The sequence below is a fragment of the Fusarium oxysporum genome, chromosome VI, assembly GCF_013085055.1.
Source record: "Fusarium oxysporum Fo47 chromosome VI, complete sequence".
NCBI classification, from domain to species: domain Eukaryota; kingdom Fungi; phylum Ascomycota; class Sordariomycetes; order Hypocreales; family Nectriaceae; genus Fusarium; species Fusarium oxysporum.
In genome coordinates, this window is record NC_072845.1 from 4,125,768 (window position 1) to 4,136,610 (window position 10,843).

The following is a 10,843-nucleotide window of genomic DNA, read 5'->3' on the forward strand; positions in this document are numbered from 1 at the left end:
TGTGGTACGTTGGCCGGTGTTTAGATTGACCTGTGTAAGAGTATTGCCGAGAAGAGTCGAAATCGTATAGCCATAGCCATCGCAGTCGAACGTGGGACCGAAAGAAGCCTGGGGCATCTTACTGCTAGTGCTCGTACTTGAAGAAGTGGACTTGATGATGGCAGAACTGACAATTGGGGGGGCAATAGTTGTCAGTGTCGAGCTGACAGGAAGGGGGACTTGGATGAGAACAGTCCCCGGGCTGCCTGGTGCTGTAGCGGGCACAAAGCTTGTCATAACCTGGTTGATAGTGGCAACTGTTTGGGTAGATGTGATGTTATAAGCAGGGGGCATTTGAACGATGACGGTTCCTGGGTCTCCTTGGACGGCTGGAGCGCTGTATACAGTAGCAACTTGTGAGATGGTGGGAACCGTCTGCGTTGTCGTAACATTGTATGAGGGCGGGAGCTCTACAATAATGGTTCCAGGGTCGCCTTGTACAGCGGGGGGGTTATATACTGTAGCAACCCGCGAGATAGTAGGAACTGTCTGCGTTGTCGTAACATTATATGAAGGTGGGATTTGAATGATGACGGTTCCTGGATCGCCTTGAACGGCTGGTGAGGCATAAGTAGTAGAGACTCGCGTAATCGTAGGTACCGTCTGCGTTGTTGTAACATTGTAGGATGGGGGGACCTCAACTAGTACAGTACCTGGGTCTCCTTGCGTGGCTGGAGGATTATATATCGTATTGGCCCTCGAGATAGTAGGAACAGTCTGGGTTACTGTCACATTGCGGTCGACTGGAACTTGTACCAGGACAGTGTTGGCATCACCTAGATTTGCTGCAGGATAATAAGATGTTTGGACCCGACTGATTGTGCTGATAGTCTGTGTCGTTGTGATATTGCGAGATGGTGGGACCTCAACCAAGACCGTGCCGGGGTCACCCTGATTGGCTGGCTCAACATAAATAGTAGTTACCATAGTAATTGTAGGCATGGTTTTTGTGGTCGTTATGTTGTACGAGGGTGGGACTTGTACGAGGAGAGTGTTGGGATCGCCCTGAACACCAGCTGGATAGTATGATGTCTGAGCCCGAGTGATCGTGCTGACAGTCTGGGTACTGGTGACAGTGTGGTCAATCGGCACTTGGATAAGAACAGTGTTGGGATCGCCTTGAACACCAGCTGGATAGTATGATGTCTGAACCCTGGTGATGGTACTCACAGTCTGGGTGCTAGTGGTATTATACGAAGGAGGCACCTGTACCAAAACCGTATTGGGATCACCTTGAACACCGGCTGGATAATATGATGTCTGAGCCCGGGTGATCGTGCTGACAGTCTGGGTGCTGGTGACAGTGTGGTCAATCGGCACTTGGATAAGAACAGTGTTGGGATCGCCTTGAACACCAGCTGGATAATATGATGTCTGAACCCGGCTGATTGTGCTGATGGTTTGAGTCGTGGTGACATTAGACTCCACTGGGATCTGGATGATGACCGTACCCGGATCGCCTTGCGTCGCACCAGGGTTATATGTTGTCCTAACCCGCGTGATTGAGTCGACTGTTGCCGTGGTAGTGACGTTATAATCCACTGGAACTTGTATTAAGACCGTATTAGGGTCGCCTTGCGTGCCTGCAGGATAATATGTAGTCCGGACCCGACTGATAGTGTTGACGGTCTGGGTTGTAGTTACATTGTAATCAGGAGGAACTTGGATAACAATGGTTCCTGGATCGCCTTGTGTTGCAGCCGAGTTATAAGTGGTCCTAACCCTAGTGATTGAGTCGATGGTTGCAGTCGTGGTTACGTTATAATCTGGCGGCAGATCGACATAAACAGTACCTGGGTCTCCTGCAGCAGCTGGGCTGGCGAATCGTGTAGCCGGGCGGCTAATAGTTGGCACAGTCGAGGATATTGTTACGTTAGAGTCCGGCGGAAGTTCAACAATAACGGTGCCAGGATCGCCCTGCGTGTCTGGTGACGCGAAGGTAGTTATCAGTTTTGTGATTGTATTGACAGTCTTGGTGATCGTGATATTATACTCTGGTGGTAGATCCACATAGACAGTACCAGGGTCCCCGATGGTGCCAGGGCGGGAATACCGAGTTGTAGGCCTTGTGATTGTTGGGACTGTCTGAGTCATTGTGGTGTTGGTATCCGGAGGAAGTTCAATAATAATAGTGCCAGGATCGCCCTGTATGTCTGCAGGAGCAAAGGTGGTTGTTGGCCTTGTAATAGTATTGATGGTTGTTGTGACTGTGATATTGTACTCTGGAGGTAGAAGCACGAATACGGTACCTGGATCGCCAATTTCAGCGGGACCTGAGTAGCGGGTAACTGGTCTACTGATCGTCTGTATGGTCTGTGTTGAGGTGATATTGTATGCAGGTGGCATCTCGATGATTATAGTACCAGGATCGCCTTGAGTAGCAGCCGGAGCAAATGTTGTAGATTGCCTTGTAATAGTAGGGATTGTTGTAGTCACTGTGACATTGTATTCCGGCGGTAGGTCAATGAAAACAGTGCCCGGATCGCCGATTTCAGCTGGAGTTGAGTATCGGGTCAAAGGTCGACTAATAGACTGCACAGTGTTCGTCGTAGTGACATTATACTCAGGGGGCATCTCAACAAGTACTGTTGCCGCGTCACCTTCCGTAGCTGGGGTCTCAAATATCGTAGTTGGTCGACTAATTGTGCTCACTGTAGTAGTCATCGTAACGGTATGGCTTGGCGGTACGTCAAGGTAAACAGTACCTGGATCACCTTGAGTTGCTGGAGGAACAAACCGCGTTACGGGTCGTGTGATAGTAGACACAACCTCTACAACGGTGGTATTGGTCTCTCGGGGTACCTCGATGACAATGGTGCCAGGGTCACCAGGATTTGCAGGAGGCAGGTAAGTTGTGGCAAGTCTGGTGATTGTGCCGACGTCTTGCTGCGTAGTCGTGATGTTTCTCTCGGGTGGCATTTCGATGATGATAGTCCCTGGATCCCCTTGACTCCCTGGAGCAGAATAGGCAGTGTAGGGAGTAGACAGACTAGCGACCGTTGTAGTGATTGTTATATTCCTCGGAGGCGGCACCTCTATGATGACAGTACCTGGATCACCCTTATTTGCAGGTGCTGCGTATGTTGTGAACATTCTCGTGAGAGTAGGTACTTCAGTCGTAACTGTAATGTTCCTGTCAGGCGGCATTTCCACGATGATGGTACCTGGATCACCCTTGTTCGCAGGCGCCGCATAGGTTGTGTAGGGCTTCGTGAGAGACGGTACTACAGTTGTAACTGTAACGTTTCTGTCAGGTGGCATTTCCACGATGACGGTACCTGGGTCACCCTTGTTTGCAGGCGCTGCGTATGTTGTGAACATCCTCGTTATAGTAGGTACTTCAGTTGTAACTGTGACATTTCTGTCAGGAGGCATCTGGATAATAACAGTGCCTGGATCTCCCTCATTGGCAGGCGATGCGTACGTCGTGTACGGCTTCGTAAGAGAAGATACTTCGGTTGTAACGGTAATGTTTCTGTCGGGGGGCATCTCGATGATAACAGTGCCCACATCCCCCTTGTTGCCCGGCGTCGCATATGTAGTGTAGGGAAGGGTGCGAGTTGCAATTGTTGTAGTAATTGTTGTGTTCCTGTCAGGAGGCATCTCGATGACAACGGTACCAGGATCACCTCTGTTCGCGGGTGCGGAATAAGTTGTGAACGGTGCAGTCCGGCTGCTAACCTCCTTTGTAACCGTGACATTGCTATCAGGGGGAAGCTGCACAATGATAGTCCCTGGGTCACCTGCACTGGCTGCAGGAGAATAAGTAGTATAGGGAGCCGTCAAACCCATAATCTGAGTTGTGACGGTAACGTTGTGACTAGGAGGCATCTCGATGATAACGGTACCAGGATCACCTCTGTTCGCGGGCGCGGAATAGGTTGTGAATGGTGCAGTCCGGCTACTGACCTCCTTTGTAGTCGTGAAGTTGATGTTACTATCAGGGGGCAACTCTACGAGAACTGTACCTGGGTCGCCTGCGTTGCCTGGGGGAGAGTATTTCGTGTAGGGAGCCGTCAGGCCTGTAACTTGCGTTGTTATGGTCACATTGTCGGCGGGAGGTACCTCAATAAGAATAGTACCGGGGTCTCCCTGACTTGCTGCAGGTAGATATGTCGTATAGGGAGCTGTCCTACTGTTGATCTCGGTTGTGATGGTGATATTGGAGTCAGGGTGGAGGCCGATAAATACCGTTCCAGGATCTCCCGGGTTAGCTGGAGGCGAGTAACTTGTGTAAGGGGATGTGATAGAGCTGGCAACATTTGTAACAGTGACATTGTACTCTGTCTTCATTGGAACTTCAACAACAACAGTTCCAGGATCGCCTTTGTTTGCAGGTGCTGCATATGTTGTATAAGGTGCAGTCCTATCACTGACAGTCTTGGTAGTGGTGATGTTGGAATCTGGGGGTAACTCAACCAAGACGGTGCCAGGATCGCCGCGGTTGGCAGGTGGAAGATATGTCGTGTAAGGAACAGTTCGAGTGCTCTCAATAGAAGTGATAGACACGTTACGGTCAGCTGGAATACCAACGATGACAGTGCCAGGATCCCCAGCAGCACCTGGCGGTGAGTAGCTTGTATATGCCGCTGTAATGGCAGTATCCTGCTGTGTAACTGTTACATTACGCTCAGGCGGAACCTCAACGAGAACTGTCCCGGGATCATCCTGTGCGCCTGCTGGCAGAAAGGTCGTATAGATTGCGGTGATAGTCCGAACTGTTTGAGTGGTCGTCACGTTAAACGGCGTAGCAGGCCCAGGAGTCTCAATAATCACAGTACCGCTGTCACCTGCACTCTGTGGGGGGATAAAAGACGTTACAGGACCAGTAAGGGATCTCGGTCCCGCTCTATAGATGGTAGTGTTTTGACCGGGCTCAGAAGTTGAAGGGTCTTGAGAAGTTGACACAACCCGTTGGTTGGGCATGATGATGGCAACTGTTCCAGGATCGCCGGGAGTGGCTGGTGGGTCGTAACTGGTAACAGTGTCTGAAGCAGAATCAGTCGCCTTTCTAGTAACTGTCACATTGTACTCAGGAGTCTCAATAAGGACAGTCCCGGGATCCCCAGGGGAGCTGGGAGGCAAGTAGGTTGTTAACGGAGCTGTAATCGTAGAAGCACCTTGAGTTGTAGTAACATTATACGGTCCAACAGGTGTTTCGACGATGACAGTACCTGGGTCGCCAGGGCTTCCGGGTGGAAGATAGGTCGAAAATACAGTGGTAACCGATTTGGGACCTTGCCTAGTAACGGTGACGTTATAATCTGGGGTTTCCACGATAATAGTGCCTGGATCACCGGGCGTAGCTGGCGGCGAGTATTTCGTTGTAGGCACTGTGATTGAAGCACCTTTGGTGACAGTAACATTATACTCATTTCTAGGCGTCTCAATGATCACTGTGCCAGGATCACCTAGGTCCCCTGGGGGATTATATATCGTCCGCAGGCTTGTCACTGAAATAGGTGCCTCGCGAGTGATGGTGGTGTTATAGTCGGGGGTTTCAATAAGAATCGTGCCGGGGTCGCCTGGGGAGACTGCGGCTATGTATGTTGTTAATGGCGCAGTGACTGAGGCGCCTCGCGTAGTGGTCACGTTGTAAGCTCCAGCCGGTGTCTCAACGATTACTGTACCAGGATCTCCGGAGGTGCCTGGGGGGACGTAAGTTGTATATAGACTCTTGACTGAAGCTGGAGCAGCTCTTGTAACCGTAACATTGTAGTCGTTGTTAACAGCGTTAGGTGTCTCTACAATGATAGTACCAGGATCGCCTGGAGTGCCTGGAGGGGCATAGGTTGTATGCATACTGGTAACAGATGCAGGTGCAGCTCTTGTGATGGTGACATTATAATCGTTGTTAGGCGTCTCAACTATCACAGTACCTGGGTCACCGGGAGTGCCTGGGGGGATATAGCGAGTTATAGGGCTAGTGATTGATGCCGGTGCCTGTTGTGTTACCGTAACATTGTTATCAGGTGTTTCGATAATAACTGTCCCTGGGTCGCCGGGTGAGTCTGGAGGAGCGTATGTTGTCAGCATTCTTGTAACAGACGCAGGAGCAGCTCTCGTGATCGTGATATTATATGCATTGTTGGGGGTCTCCATGATGACTGTTCCTGGGTCACCGATAGTACCGGGAGCCACGTATGACAGGCGAACGCTTGTTACTGATGCAGGGGCTTGTCTCGTGATAGTAACGTTGTAGTCGGGAGTTTCGACAATAACCGTGCCCGGATCACCAGGGGAACCTGGAGGCATATAAGTCGTGTACATGCTCGTGATGGATCCCGGTGCGGGTCTGGTCACAGTGACATTCCTGGTGCTAGGAGATTGCGATTCTGTTTCTCTGCTGCCTGTGACTCTGGTGCTATCCTGCTCAGCCGAGCCGGTTGGGGTCAGAATAATGATTGTTCCCGCTTCACCTGAAGAAGCCGGAGGAAGATAGATCGGCGAAGTGTCCATCCCTGCGCCGGCGCTATAAATTGTGACATTAGGCTTTGCTGCACCAGGGATAGGTGCGCTGGTACCACTTCCAGTGTCGATACCATTAGTGGGTGTTTGAATCAAGATAGTATCCGGTTCATCTGATGCTGTAGCTGGTATGTATTTGGTCTGTGCAACAGTATTAGGACCATCGGTATAGACGGTAGTATTTTCCCTCTGCTGTGGAGATATAACAGTCCCCGTGGATGAATCTGAGATACGATCTGAACTTGTTTCCTTGTCTACAGAGTCGCCAATTGGCGTCTCGATGACAATGGTGCCAGCCTCTCCAGACCTTGTCGGTGGGATGTATCGTGTCTCCGTTACAGAACCAGAATATCCTGTGTGGATTGTGACATTTCCAGGTGCAGTTCCTGTGCTGGAAGAATCAGCAAGACCAGTTGGCGTCTCGACCATAACAGTTCCTGGCTCATCAGACGCAGTTCCTGGGATGAATGTTGTTCGCACAGTCGTTCCAGCAAAACCAGTGTAGATGGTGATATTACTGACACCTGTTTGAGGATCAGGAGAGCCGGTAGGAGTTTCGATAAGGATCGTTCCAGGCTCGTCTGTAACTGTGGCAGGAATGAACCTTGTCTTTGTGGCTGTGCCAGAAACCCCGGTGTAAATGGTAATATTACCGGCACCTGTTTTAGAAGCAGTTGACCCATCCGGTGTTTCCATAATGACAGTGCCCGCATCATCCGAAGCAGTGGGGGGGATGTAGATAGTGCGAGTTGCGGTGACATGCCCACCACTGTACACAGTTACATTGGTACCGGCTGCTGCAATCTTTGGAGCCTCGAAAGAACCAGTGGGTGTCTCTATTATGACTGTTCCTGGTTCATTCGAGGCCGTAGCAGGCTGGTAGATAGTGGTAAGGGCTGACCCTGGGCCGCCTCGAGAAATTGTAACGTTGGAAACATCACGAGGAGGTGGAGTCGTGGTGGCACCACCAGTTTCCTGAACATCACCGGTAGGTGTTATAACCAGGATGGTATCCGGCTCGCCAGGTTCAGTGGCAGAAATTATGGTCGTTCTAGTGGCTGTTCTAGCACCACCGGTGAATACAGTGGTATTGTAATGACGGGCTGACGAAGTATCTTCATTCGAGTCAGTAGCAGGTGTCTGAATTAAGATCGTATCTGGCTCTCCTGGTGCAGTGGCAGAAATGGTAGTCGTTCTAGTGGCTGTTCCAGCACCACCGGTGAATACAGTAGTGTAGTGACCGGCTGACGAAGTATCTTCATTTAGATTAGTAGCCGGTGTCTGGATCAAGACCGTATCCGGCTCGCCAGGAGAACTAGCCAGGATCAATGCAGTCGTTCTGACGGTACCAGAGCCCGCAGTGTAGATGGTTGTATTCGTTCGCCCTCCCATCGCTGCGGAAGTCGGTGTTTCTTCTCCATTAGTCCTCTCAGATGACTCAGCTGGTGTTTGAACGACGACAGTCCCCAGTTCGCCTGAATTAGTAGGAGGATAGTAGATAGTCTTGACCGCATTTCCTGAAACATCACTGTAAATGGTTGTGTTACCAGGGCCAGTGGCGGCGACTTCAGTTTCGGGCGGACCTGAAGCTGGTAGCGATACGTGAGATCCTGTGGTGGCACTATAGCTAGGTACCTCGATGACAACTGTGCCCGGATCACCCTGGGAGCCCGGAGGCATGTAGGTGGTAAATGGACTCGTAATCGAGATCGTTGTCTGCTGTGTGATAGTGACGTTGTAGTCTGGAACCTCGATGATAAAGGTACCCGGATCAGTAGATATAGCTGGTGGCGCATAGGTTGTCAAAGTCTTAGTGATACCGGCAGGAGCTGCTCTCGTAATGGTAACGTTTCCGTGCTCAGCCAACGTCTGATCCAAATAGACACTAGTTTGAAGGACAACTGTTCCCGGTTCCGTTCCACTAGGGGGGATGATGATAGTGTTTATTTCCTTGCCGGTGGTAGTAGGCTCAGCACCAGGGCTCGACCTCACGCCGGTTCGAGTAGAGGGGTCACCAGGAATGGTGACTGTGGCGCTCACCGTGACAAAGTTCGCAGTACCAGATGCACCTGGCGATGCTTCCTCGACTGAGGAAGTATCGATTGGGGTGTAAATGATCTTGGTTCCGGGATTTCCGTTAGAAGGAGGGATTATTTGCGTAACATTCTCTATAGCATCCGGGAACCTCGTGTTAGGCTCAATGACTGTCACATCATTATTAGCATCACTGGGAGTGACGGTGATTGCATTAGGGTTCGAGCTTGTCGAACCTAGCGAATCCTCGGGAGTTGTAGGGACCGCTGAGATCGAAGGCGGTCCACCTGCAGGTTCTTGCGACTCGGGTGAACCGTCGGGTTCAGAAGCAACAGGGGTTTCAATGAGTATAGTGCCCGGCTCTCCCGGCTTAGTCGGTTCAATGTATTTCGTGACAGGACCCTTGGCCACTTCAGATCCGGTAACCCCCCTGATGATGGTGATGTTGGGGCTACCGTGACTGGCAGATAGTGTGATAGCAGATGGCTCATCTGTTAACCTGGCCTCGGTCGAAGTATCAGATGCATCTGTTGACTGTGTTTCGATCACAATCGTACCAGGCTCTCCAGCTGCAGTGGGAGGAATGTATCGAGTGATAGGTTGAGTGATTGAGCCTGGTCCAGTGTAAGGTCTGATAACAGTCGTATTGGGGCTCTGGGACGTAGGAGGCAGAGTAATCTCGGGGTTATTGGTCGTAGGCTCGGGACTATCCGAAGCATTGGTTTCGATCACAACTGTACCAGGCTCTCCAGCTGCAGTGGGAGGAAGGTATCGAGTGATGGGTTCAGTGATTGAGCCTGGTCCAGGATAAGGCCTAATAATTGTCATGTTGGGACTGTTCGAGCTGGGGGGGATAGTGACACCTGGCTTGTCATCCGTCAATGGGCTGGGAGATGCGGCAACGTCTCCTTGCTCTGGCGAAGCAGTGGGAGTCTCAATAATCACGGTTCCGGCTTCACTTCCGGTTGGAGGCATAAAGATCGTGGTAACCTGACTGCCTGGGCCACTTCGAACAATGGTAACATTGTGACTGCCAGAATGGGCCGAGACAGTTACAGGACCGTCAGAAGTGACGTGAGACGGTCTCCCTGCAGGCAAGTCGATAATAAAGGTACCAGGGTCGCCTGATGCTCCTGGAGGCAAGTATGTAGTAAAAGGACCCAAAAGGCCGGAATATTCCTCTCTCGTAATGGTCACATTTGCGCCCATAGGAGCTGGCTCTGAAGGAACAGTTTGGATAAAGACAGTTCCAGGCTCTCCCGAATTTTCAGGGAGCTTGTAGCTGGTAACGGGCGTTTTGACACCGGGTGGAGCCAGAGTATAAATTGTAACGTTGTCGTCGACTGGCTTCGATGTATGCTTAGAGGCTGGAGTCTCAATGATAACAGTGCCAGGTTGACCAGATGCACTAGGAGGCTCAAACAAGGTAATTGGAGCAGTGATAGTGTCTGACCCAGTATGCTCACGGACAACAGTGACATTCGGGGTTCCGTCGCTAGGTGAAATGTTGGTTTGTGCATGAGAGCTTGCTTCATCTGACGGCTGAGCCTCCGGTGTAGTCGCGTCCACAGGGGTCTCAATCACGATGGTGCCAGGCTCTCCTGCCGCAGTAGGTGGGAGGTACTTGGTAATGGGACCCGTGATGGATTCTGTACCCGAATACGGTCTGATGATAGTCGAGTTGTGGCTCTCATTGCTAGGGGGAATAGTGATCTCCGGTGAGTTTGATACCGGGCCCTCTGTGGTTGGCTCAGTGATCGGAGTCTCAATGACAACAGTACCTGTGCCAGATATAGGAGCTATGGTGGTAGTCGTTGGCTCAGTGATATGTTCTGTGCCAGTGTATGGTCTATGGATGGTCACATAGATAACACTAGCGGTTGTGGGGGCCAAGGTCTCGATGATCACTGTTCCAGTGTCTGATCCTGGGGCAGTCGTTGTAATGGTAATAGGAGCAGTAATTTGGGCAGTACCAGTATATGGTCTGTAAATAGTCACGTAGACATGGCCTGGTGCAGATGTTGTTGTCGGCGTGGACTCAGGACCTGATTCAGGCTCTGGAGTCTCGATGATTACAGTGCCAGGTTGACCTGCTGATGGGGCGATGGTAGTAATAGTAACAGGTTGGGTAATCAATCCAGGGCCTGTGTGAGGTCTGAAGATAGTGGCATACGTATCATCTCCTGGCGGCAGGGTCAACGGGGGACTGCCATCGCCACTACTGTGTTCTGTCTCAGGTACTGGAGTCTCAACAATAACAGTGCCCAATTGACCGCCTGAGGGAGAAACAGTAGTCATTCGA